Genomic DNA, 10,489 nt, shown 5'->3' on the forward strand with positions numbered 1-10,489 from the left:
TGTCATTGTCTTAACAAGATTGACCTAAACTAGGAAGAATCTTAGCGTAGGATATACTTATCCATAAGCAATACCTCATTTTGTGGAAAGCTATGTAACCATTTTTGTACACAATCAGGTATAAGTTGTTTTCCTGCTTTTTGTTTTGTGGTTAAAGAGACTTGGTGTGGTTTCCTATTTTTTTTAGTTTTGTTTTTTTTTGTGGTTAGAGACTTGCTAATTAACTTTGTTTAATTCAGGTTCTTAAATTATTGATGCTGCCCCTCTAATGATTTGAGAAAGACCACTATTTTTTCTCGCTCTTTAACTCTTCAAACTTCAAAGAGCTTTTTATATTGCCTCTCTAACTTTCTACAAAAGAATTTATGAATTGCTGTATGTGATGGGTTAATATTTCCATCCTCTGATGCATTCAAGTAAAGGCAGACTAAACTAGATGGAGAACTGTATATGTCTACCAGAATCAACCCAGTTCATTGACGTTCGATCCTTCTATGTTTTTTTTTTTTTTTTTTTTTTTTTTTATAGAAAAATTTAGGCCAAGGAGGACCTAATTCACGTACATAAGGTTAGTAGGACCGCTGTCACAAGTCCTGTCCACATTGTTCTTACAAGAAAGTGTCATATTAAAATTTTCTAGATTCTGTGATTTATGGATGACTTTAAGGCTAATTAAAACAAAATTAACTGTGTTGATTTGGTAGTATTGTCTTCTTCTTCAAAGTTCATAGCTTCATGAAAGTTCATATGAAATCTCCCTTTAACAGCATTATGATAAAGCAACTTGAAAAGGATTAGGATTTACATGGACTCGGCTTGTATTTCCACATCGGTGTGCTGCATTTCTTTTGCCATTTGAGAGCTAGATCTGCACCTCCTGTTGCTCCCCCAATTCCAGAGTTGCCTGGGTGTACTCTTGTTCCAATGGGGTTACCTGCAAAATCTGTAGAAGTTAGAGCAGCATAATAGATTAGAGTGTCAAGATCTTGGAGGGTGCATATTTTTATGATTATGCTAAAGTCTCCATTAGTGTAATGACTAATGATCCAAATTATATGGAGCAATGGTATAATCATAAGATGATTCATGTTCCTCACAGTTTAGAGGGAAAGTATTCATAATGTGGCTTGGGAGCTTATGTATTCTGTTATGATTGCATAAATGCTGCCTAATGCCATTTTATGTTTGTCTGGCATTTGGCTGGATATGTCTGAAAACCAGATCACACCTGGCCTTCCAGATGAACCAACAAACGATAGCATAAAGGCTGCAATTTTTATTGGCATCTCCAGGTATGTACCAGGAGTTCAGCCAATCTATGAAGATTGTTGTGTTATCAAATTGCACATGGGCATGGCCAATAGTTTCATGCCAGACAAAGATGGCAGTAGGGCAATTTAGGAACATATGTGTCATTGTTTCCTCCTCACTTTTGCATATTTGGCAAATAGGATCAATGTAATGCAGAATGCTAGCTGTTTTAGCATTGGTGGGTAGGATTTCATGAGCACATTTCCAAATAAAGATTTTAATCACTGGAGTAATGTCCATGTTCCAGATTGCTCCCAGTTTCTTGTAACAGTATCATTTCTGTAGAGGTTCTCCATCTTGGCCTTGTATAGGGCTTTGACAGAGAATTTTCCCGTGTCATTTAGATTCCACTGAATTTTGTCTTCCTCCCCTGGATGGGTATCCAAAGAAACAATAGCATGAGCAGTATGGTGATTGAAGTAAGTTTGGACCAGGGTGTTATCCCAGTGACCATTTGGTAAAAGGATATTTGAAACTGTCTCAATTAAGTGTGGGCAGTTGGCAGGTTTGATAAGTTTTGCAGAGATAATTGGAATCTAGATATCCTCCCAAATTCTGATCTTCCTCCCATTGCCAATCCTCCAAGTACAATGATGTTGAATGTTGTTGATGCCTTCTAAGATGCATTTCTATATCCAGGAATCTCCATCTTTTGATTTGATGTACATATTAAGAACATTCCTGCCAAAAAGATACTTAGCATCCATTACTTGTTCTAACCTCCAACCAATTTTAGTGATCATAGAGTTGTTGAATAATTCCATATTCATGAATCCTAATCCTCCTAGCTCTTTAGGTTTGCAAACTGCAGTCCAAGCCTTTGGGTAGTAACCTTTTGGATTTTGTAAGCTTTTTCCCCAGAAGAAGTCTCTTTGAAGCTTGTTGAGATCTTGGAAGGTTTTCTTTGGAAGCCTGAATTGGTTCATCTGATAAATGCTAGCAGTAGATGTGATAGCTTTGATGAGAACTTCTCTCCCAACTGGATTTAGTGGTACATTTTTCCAGCTAGAGAGTCTTATCCTTAGCTTGTCAACACCTGGCTTGAAAGAATTTATTTTGCTTCTGTGAGTGAAAAGAGGAGAGCCTAAGTACTTGTCATCCAGTTGAAGCACTTGAACTCCCATAATATTATTGATGTTAGAAATAAGATCAGGGTTGGTGTTTTTACTAAAGAAGACTCCAAATTTGCTGAAGTTGATTAGCTGACCTGATGTTTGCCCAAATATGTTTAAAATGTCCATAATATTTTGGGCTTCAATCTTATTGGCTTTGCAAAAGACCATGCAGTCATCAGCAAAGAGAAGATGGCCGATAGAAGGTGCATTCTTGTAGATTTTCATTCCAGTGATGAGACTCAATTCTTATGCATGAATGAGGGTTCTAAAGAGAGATTCCATGCAGAAGAGAAAGAGATAGAGAGATAATGGATCACCTTGTCTCAGTCCCCTAGAAGGTTTGAAGAAAGAATCAGAAGAGCCATTTATAAGGGCAGCAGAAGTGGTGGTAGAAATGCATTATTGAATTTTATTGCACCATTGATTATTGAACCCAATCTTCTTCATGATGGTATTTAGAAATTCCCAATCCACTCTGTCAAAAGCTTTTTCCATATCTATTTTAATTCCCATACTTCCATTTTCACCCTTTTTTCCTCTCTTAGTTCTCATAGTGTGAATTATCTCATGAGCAATTGCTATATTGTCAGAGATTTTCCTTCCAGGTATGAATGCAGATTGGTAAGGAGATATGATTTTATTTAGGTAAGGTTTCATTCTCTGGGCTATGAGCTTGGAAATGATTTTGTAGGTTGTGTTACAGAGGCTTATGGGCCTAAAGTGGCTTGGAGAGGTTGGGTTATCAACTTTAGGGATGAGGGATATAAAGGTGGAGTTCATCTCTTTGAGCATGTGACCAGAAGTGAAGAAGTTTTGTACCATTTTGACAATGTCATTCCCCAAGATTTCTCAGTTGGCTTGAAAGAAGTTTGGAGGGAAGTCATCAGGACCTGGAGCTTTGTCACTTTCCATGCTGAACAAGATTGCCTTAACTTCATTGTGATCAGGGATACTATTTAGCATGTTTTTGTCAATTGTGGTAATGGTAGTGGGTATAAGGTTGATGATTTCTGGATTTATGTTTGTGGTTTCAGCAATGGTCATTCTAGAAAAATGAGATGTGTAACAATTTTTCACTTCTTGGTAGTTTGTTAACCATTCCCCTACTTTATTTTAGATTGTATAAATCTTGTTTCTCCTGGCTCTACTTTTAGTGGCTCTGTGGAAGTAGTTAGTATTTTGATCTCCCAGTTTAATAACTTGATCTCTACTCTTTGTTTTCCAAAACTTTTCTTCAATGTCTTGCCAATTTTTGGGGATTTGTTTTCCAAAACTTCTATGTGTTCACCGAAAGGTTTTGTGTAATTTTGTATTTTTCTATTGCCCACCATGTATGAGTGCTCTTTTTATCAGTTTCCTTGCTTTTTTTTTTGCGGAGTTTTTTTAATGCAAAGAGGAAATACGTTTGTTTTGTTTTTTCCCTCTTGCCCACCATGTATGAGTGCTCTTTTAATCGGTTTCTTTACCCTCCTTTATTTTCAACGTACTGATTTAAAAGTGCAATGTGGAAGCCAAAGCTGGCAAATTCGTGGTCCTGGGTGTTCATAAGAGATGTATTACGACGTTCATTAATAATTATACTTATGTTTATTTGTTGAGACATAAGAATGAAGCTATTGAAAACTTTAAGATTTTTATTGCTGAAGTTGAAAACCAATTTGGTAGGAAAATTAAGAAATTTCGTAGTGGTCAAGGCATTGAATGTGATTCTGCTCGTTTTACTGAAATTTATCAAACTAATAGCATTATACATGAAAATACTACTCCTTATAATCCTCAAATGAATGGGACAGCCGAAAGAAAGAATCCTACTCTTACTTAATTTACAGTTGCATGCTTGCTTAGTTCTGGTGCTGCTTCTCATTGGTGGGTGAATGTTCGTTAAATGTGTGTCATGTTTTGAATCGCATTCTCAATAATAAAACCACTAGATTTTGTGCCCGTACTACGCACTAGGCGGATCCCAAAATCATCCACCATCATTTTTTCTCTTTATACCATATTCTTGGTTTGGTGTGATATGGCTTAGCCTCGCCCCGTCGTGCACTTTTGATTTGGTGTCGTGGGTTTTCGCCCCGTCCCGCCATGCATTTTTAATTTGGTATATCTCGGCTTCGTCCCGCCCCGTCGCGGTGCATTTTTAATTTGGTGTGGCTCGGCTCCGCCTCTCCCCGTCACTTATCCGATGCATTTTTGATTTACGAAAAGAAAAGGTTAAATTGAATCCATTCTAAACTATCCGTTGGATCTTTTGGGTGTTGTCTTACTAAATATCAATGAAAAACAAATGTATAATATACTGTATCTTTTGGAATGCATCGGGAATCTTTTTTTTAAGTATATTTTTGATTTGGTATGCATTTTTGATTTGGTGTGATGTGGTTCGGCTTCGCCTCCCTCGTCGTTATTGTCAAAGGCGTCCACACATTTCAATCAACTTCGCGGAAAAACCACTCAAATACAACGTTAATTATTTTCTCTGCTAAGTACCTGTTACACGCAATTATTAGTAAATGATTTCACGTGTGTGAAGCAACATGCCTTCAAGGTCCAAAGACCAATCGTGCAAAAGAATTCCATGGAAAACCAAAACCCCTTGCCAGAAAAATCATACTCCTATAATAGCCAAACATGATAATACAAATTCAGTGTCGTATTTCGTAGCAATAAGCAAGTTATTTTCCTTAGGAATGCAGATAAATAAACCTTCGTAATTAAAAAAAAATGGCAGTACTTTCTTTGTCTTCCAATAAATTATATTGGTATGGAAGGATATACGAAAACAAAATTCATGCAAGGATATGGAAGAAAACAACCCCGTCACGGGTCCGATAATGGACATAAGGGTTTTTCCTTTCCTGCACAGTAGGGTAACATGATCCAAATACACCATCATCATTTCTGAACTTCCGGAATGTCAATACAAAAGTATATATAGTCTGGTAGCTTATTTCGATGAAAGGGTGAACTTTCCTGTGGAAAACAATACAGAATTATGTATTAGGCGCCACTATTAATTTCAATCAGAAGAAATTTCATATTGGCTTCGATTTGTTTACGAAATCAATTTGAATGCTAAGAGACGGGGAGTGACAAACACTGAGCAAGACCTGAGAGGTTCGAAAAAAGAAAGAAAATAAATATGGTTGTGTTTAGCCGTTGCTACATTTTCATCACTTGTAACTCTGCAAGACATGGAAGGCTAATCCCAGCACATAATACAATGACACAATATATATCCATATGAATCTTCTACTGTATAGTACACAATGGTTTTATCTTGTGCCTGCAATTTAGTCCAGCGGGATAACAACATACCATCACACAATTGTATCACACCCACACATAAATCCATAACAACATCGTCGCATCAATTAAATTTCCAAATTGACTTTGGAATTGTATGCAATACGTAATGTATTTTATCTTTTCCACCTTCCGCCCCTGTCGACCTTATACAGGATTTATCTCCAAGAAGCAGAACTACCAACCATTCAATCCTACTATGCTTATAGTTTCTATTTACAACAGCAACCCATGTACCCAGTTGTTACCCCGTCACATACATCTTAAACACACATGCACGGGTCTGAGAAATCTGCTGCATAATCTTTTTATTTTTGTTTTTCTCTATGAATAAGAAATGAGATGAATGGCCAAAATGGGTATACTTTTTGCTATACAATACCATCTAAAACCTGAAAGTTTTTCAGTCTAACATAGGCACTTCTTACATAGATAATCAGGTTTTCTAGATTTTGGTAAAGTGGTTACCTGTTGTGTACACCAAAGTCCTCAATCAAGTTTATCATTCAAGCACACAACAACGTAATAAAATAGAATAATCACACAACATTTTCAACTTATCTAGCCTGTTTCATCTCTCTAATATGCTATACACCCAAACCTGATTCGGCACTTAACTTTGTATGATTCTTCAAAATCAAAGTTAAGGAAATCATCAGTAGATTCACCTTAGGTTCAGAAAAATCAAGGCAAACACATTTTAGATTTGATAAACAATAAAAAAAAAGAATTGGAGTAACAATGATATATACCTCAGTAGCTCGAAACTGTAATCTAAAGACAATTTTAGTCTTGTTCTAATCACTTTTCTATCTTGCTGATTCAAACATTTTTGCTTCACTTCTTCAATTCACAAAAACCACAAATCCAATAAATTCTCATTCATTAATAAATTAATCTACAAAATGTGGGTTAACGTGACATAATTTTTGCAAGTTTCAATGTAACTCTTTCGTGCTGACGCAAAAGTAGAATTGTTCTGTGAATCTGTTTTCTTCTGTATAAACCCCAGGGTTTTAAGCAAGTTATCCAACTGTTACATTAACAGTAATAAAATAGAAATCAAACACCCTCGTAGCGCTTGTAAGCAAAGTGGGCAAAGAAAAATAAATCCCTTAATTTCGCTTGAATCCTCCAACAACTATGAAGTGGTACATGTTTCGTGATGTCAATATTTGTGTCATTACGGAAAGCCCTCATAAGAATGGAACTCAATTCTAAAAAAAATTTAGCCAACCTGGTAAATATAAAATAAGCCATCTTCCGAGTATCCAAATAAAAAGTATTCTGTCGCAACACCCACCATAGTTATACATCAGAACCCGTCCAACATCTGTGAATGAAAAACATTTCCCACTTTAAGATACGAAAAGAACAACGTGTTTGAAGATCTAATATATTGTTAAGCTAATGGTTTAGGTGTTACTCACGACTATAAGAAAAAAAAACAGCAGAGAAGACTCAAAGTGTTGGGATAATGGATAAAAATTGAATTAGTATTCTAGGGTTTCTGTTTATATACCTTTTTCTTTTATTCCTCCTCATCACCTTTCTGATTATGCTTTTCTTCCTAAAACCCTGAAACAAAAACTTCACCGAAAACACAAAAGGTAGAACAAAAATTAATTAGGGTTCACAATCTTAAAAACCCATAATGGAAGCTTAATTGAATCAAGAAAAATAAGCATAAAAAATCCTACTACCGCTGGGAATGGGAATAAATGAGCGAGTATAAGCTGAACAGAAAACGGGAGAGCATCCAGTTGCGAATCGATGAACGTTTGAACTTCCAGCAGGGGAACGGGCACGACAAACAGGTGAGCGACGAATTGGTGAACAACCATTTGAATTAGCAGCAAACTGGTGACCGAGTGGTATATCGCCCATGGTGTTGCTCGATGGTCCCTTATCTGTCATAAACTTTACTGTTTTCCGGTCCATTATCCGGACTCGGTCTACTTCGTCGATGCACTGGACTTCTACTTCTAGATCAACTATATTCCCTTCCTCTTCTAAGAATATCATCCTTACCACCTTGCTCGCTCTCATACTGAGGTCACATTCAACAGAGAACCCTGCCAACATCTTACTATAAACCACAAAGGAACAAATCAGTTCAGATGGATTCACAATCTCCATAGAAAGAGAACCAAAAGATTCAAACATTCCAAAAGATTTGTCGGTGGCTCACATGTGTTTTTCGAAGTCTCAAAAGTGGTGTTGGTTGTAGTATTCAAAAATTATGAAACACCATATTTAACAGTGCAGAAAGAAAACAATTGACTTACCAGCTGTTCAAGCATTTGTAATATCACCTTGCAATTGAAAAACACAATCCATTAGAGCCATCGACTGCAAATCAATAGCAACAATAAGAGGGATAATTGAAAAGTAGTTCATAACTGCTAAATAGTTCAATGAAAAATTTATGCTCAAGACCAATTAGACCTCCTGATGAGAAGGAAGTCATGTATGGTATCGACTATTGTCTGATACACTTTTAGGAGGATGTCTGATATAATTGAAGAACCTGGCTCCATTATCAGCTTTAACAGCAGTTTCTAGAAGGACGTAAGCATCTACAGGGAACTGTACTCCATTCACTTCCAGTCATAGGAACATAGTCTTGTCGCCCTTTTCACTTCCAGTCCTTTGATTAATTCGTCAATTCACATATTCTCGAGCAAAGCTTTTCCTTGTAACTGCAGTGAAGTGAATGGAGCTAAAACAGTTATGGAAGACTTAGAAAGGTAGCTGCAGCTAAAACATGATGTTTGTGTGCATTGATTTACAAAAACAAGAAGGTTGTGTAGGTGTTACATCAGACCTTACAGCCAAAATCTTCTATCATTTCGTAGTAATATTGCTAAGCTCCATAAACAAAATTATTTGCTATGGGCTTAGCACAATAATTACTGCTAGTATGCAAAAATTGACACGATCCCACGCCTATTCAACAAAACGATCACAAATATAGTATGGCAACAACATAGTATGACAGCAGCATACCCGGTTGTATAGATTGAGGTGTCCCCTTAGGCAGTTAATCAAAAAGAAATTATTGTAAACACACACAATGAAAAATATACGTTGACGGATTCCACAAAGAAAGAACCAAGGAAACTGATTAATCTAGGAAAAGTCAATATAAATCATGCGATTCTCATAATTGTGGAACAGGTAGAAGGGATGCAAATACCTAGTTGGCAATTTCTATGAAAGGTGCACTGGTGAAGGCCATTGTAGATTCGACTCCAATTGAATTCAACTCATAACAGACTTTATCACCTGGAAGCAAACCTAATATTTAGATTTCAACAACAAAAAGAACAATCATGTAAGAAGATTTGAATTTTTATGTAAAGAATATTGTTTAGATTATAGGTTTAATGGCTTCAAAATCGAAACAAACAGGGTTATGAGGGTTATGAGGGTTATGAGATTAGAGTAGTGTTATCAACTGAATCGGATTCGCCCCCTAAATTAAAAAATCAAGTCGCAGCCAAAACAACACAGAAAGCATAAAATCACTTACAAAACCTAATTTATTAATTTCGGTAACAATCTGTGCGTCCCTATTTTGCCAAACCTAATTTTAGCCCAGCCAAATATATATCCTGTAAATCAAACCTACAAAACCCAAAATTCAAAAGTTAGAGGTAGTCAACACCAAATCAATTGAAGCCCAAAATAACTAATAAAAGAGGAATCTTTCTCCAAATCAGAGATAACCAACACCAATTCAGATAATGATTACAAAATTAAAATCACAGTAAACTAATAATAGAACCATGGAAATTAGAAAAACAAATAATTTTGATTTCGTTTGATTTCGTTTAAGGATCAACATAACCTTGATTTGGGTTTAATCACAGAGGTCTAATGTTTAATCTAGCATTGAGGAGAAACCTTGATGAGGGTTTGAATGTGGATTCAGAAGAGAGAACTTGGAAGATGAGCAGAGCCGGTAGATACCTTGAAGAATGAAACTGAAAAAAGAAAACCCTACACTAAACTAATAACAGAACCATGGAAATTAGAAAAACAAATAATTTTGATTTCGTTTGATTTCGTTTAAGGATCAACAGAACCTTGATTTGGGTTTAATCACAGAGGTCTAATGTTTAATCTAGGGTAGAGGAGCAACCTTGATGAGGGTTTGGATGTGGATTCAGAAGATAGAACTTGGAAGATGAGCGGAGCTGGTAGACACCTTGAAGAATGAAACTCAAAAAAGAAAACCCTACAGAGAAACTTAATAATGGATATGAAGAACAGAGAGAAGAAGAAAACATAATTAGGTCGCAATGTTTTTTTCTTCCCTGTTGTTTTGTTTTTCTTTTTGTTTCGTGAAGACTGTTTTTTAGTTTTCCTTTCTTTTTTTTTTCGTTTTTTCATAAAAACGGGTATTCACTGTTAAATTCACGTAATTTGAGAAAAAGTGGAATATAGCAATTTCAAGGGGCAGTGACGCTCACTCAAGGGTGGGTATTCTCACCATGTGACGCATGGCCTCGCATGCTTAGGGGTTTAAAGGGTTTGATGATATCCCCTTATCAACTTTGGAGAAATTGAAAACTTAATGTCTCTTATTTTAGAGTTTGGGGTTGTTTAGCTTATGTTCGAAAACCTGATCCTAAAAGACATAAGTTAGAGACTAGAGCTTATGAATATGTGTTCTTGTTGGTTATGCTCAAAACAGTAAAGCTTTTAGGTTTTTTGACATTAATAATAAGGGATATTTTGACTTTGGGTCA

General features: G+C 36.1%; 1 long non-coding RNA gene across 14 annotated transcripts; it reads right to left on the reverse strand.

Annotated features, from left to right (window-relative positions):
- Positions 1-5,000: 5,000 nt before the first annotated feature.
- On the reverse strand, positions 5,001-10,061 carry LOC113302305. Of its 14 annotated transcripts, none has more exons than XR_003336784.1 (8): positions 9,642-10,059; positions 9,268-9,362; positions 8,932-9,020; positions 8,021-8,434; positions 7,436-7,821; positions 7,255-7,322; positions 6,970-7,065; positions 5,001-5,399 (listed from the first exon to the last, which is right to left on the reverse strand). It is a non-coding gene; the product is annotated as an uncharacterized LOC113302305 (long non-coding RNA). The 14 variants fall into 14 exon arrangements; XR_003336781.1 differs by lacking the exon at positions 5,001-5,399 and adding an exon at positions 6,582-6,765; XR_003336778.1 differs by lacking the exon at positions 5,001-5,399 and adding an exon at positions 8,560-8,681 and having other exon boundaries at positions 6,599-7,065; positions 8,932-9,032; positions 9,642-10,061.
- Between the last annotated feature and the right edge of the window lie 428 nt (positions 10,062-10,489).

This window comes from Papaver somniferum, chromosome 1, assembly GCF_003573695.1.
Source record: "Papaver somniferum cultivar HN1 chromosome 1, ASM357369v1, whole genome shotgun sequence".
Classification (NCBI taxonomy): Eukaryota; Viridiplantae; Streptophyta; class Magnoliopsida; order Ranunculales; family Papaveraceae; genus Papaver; species Papaver somniferum.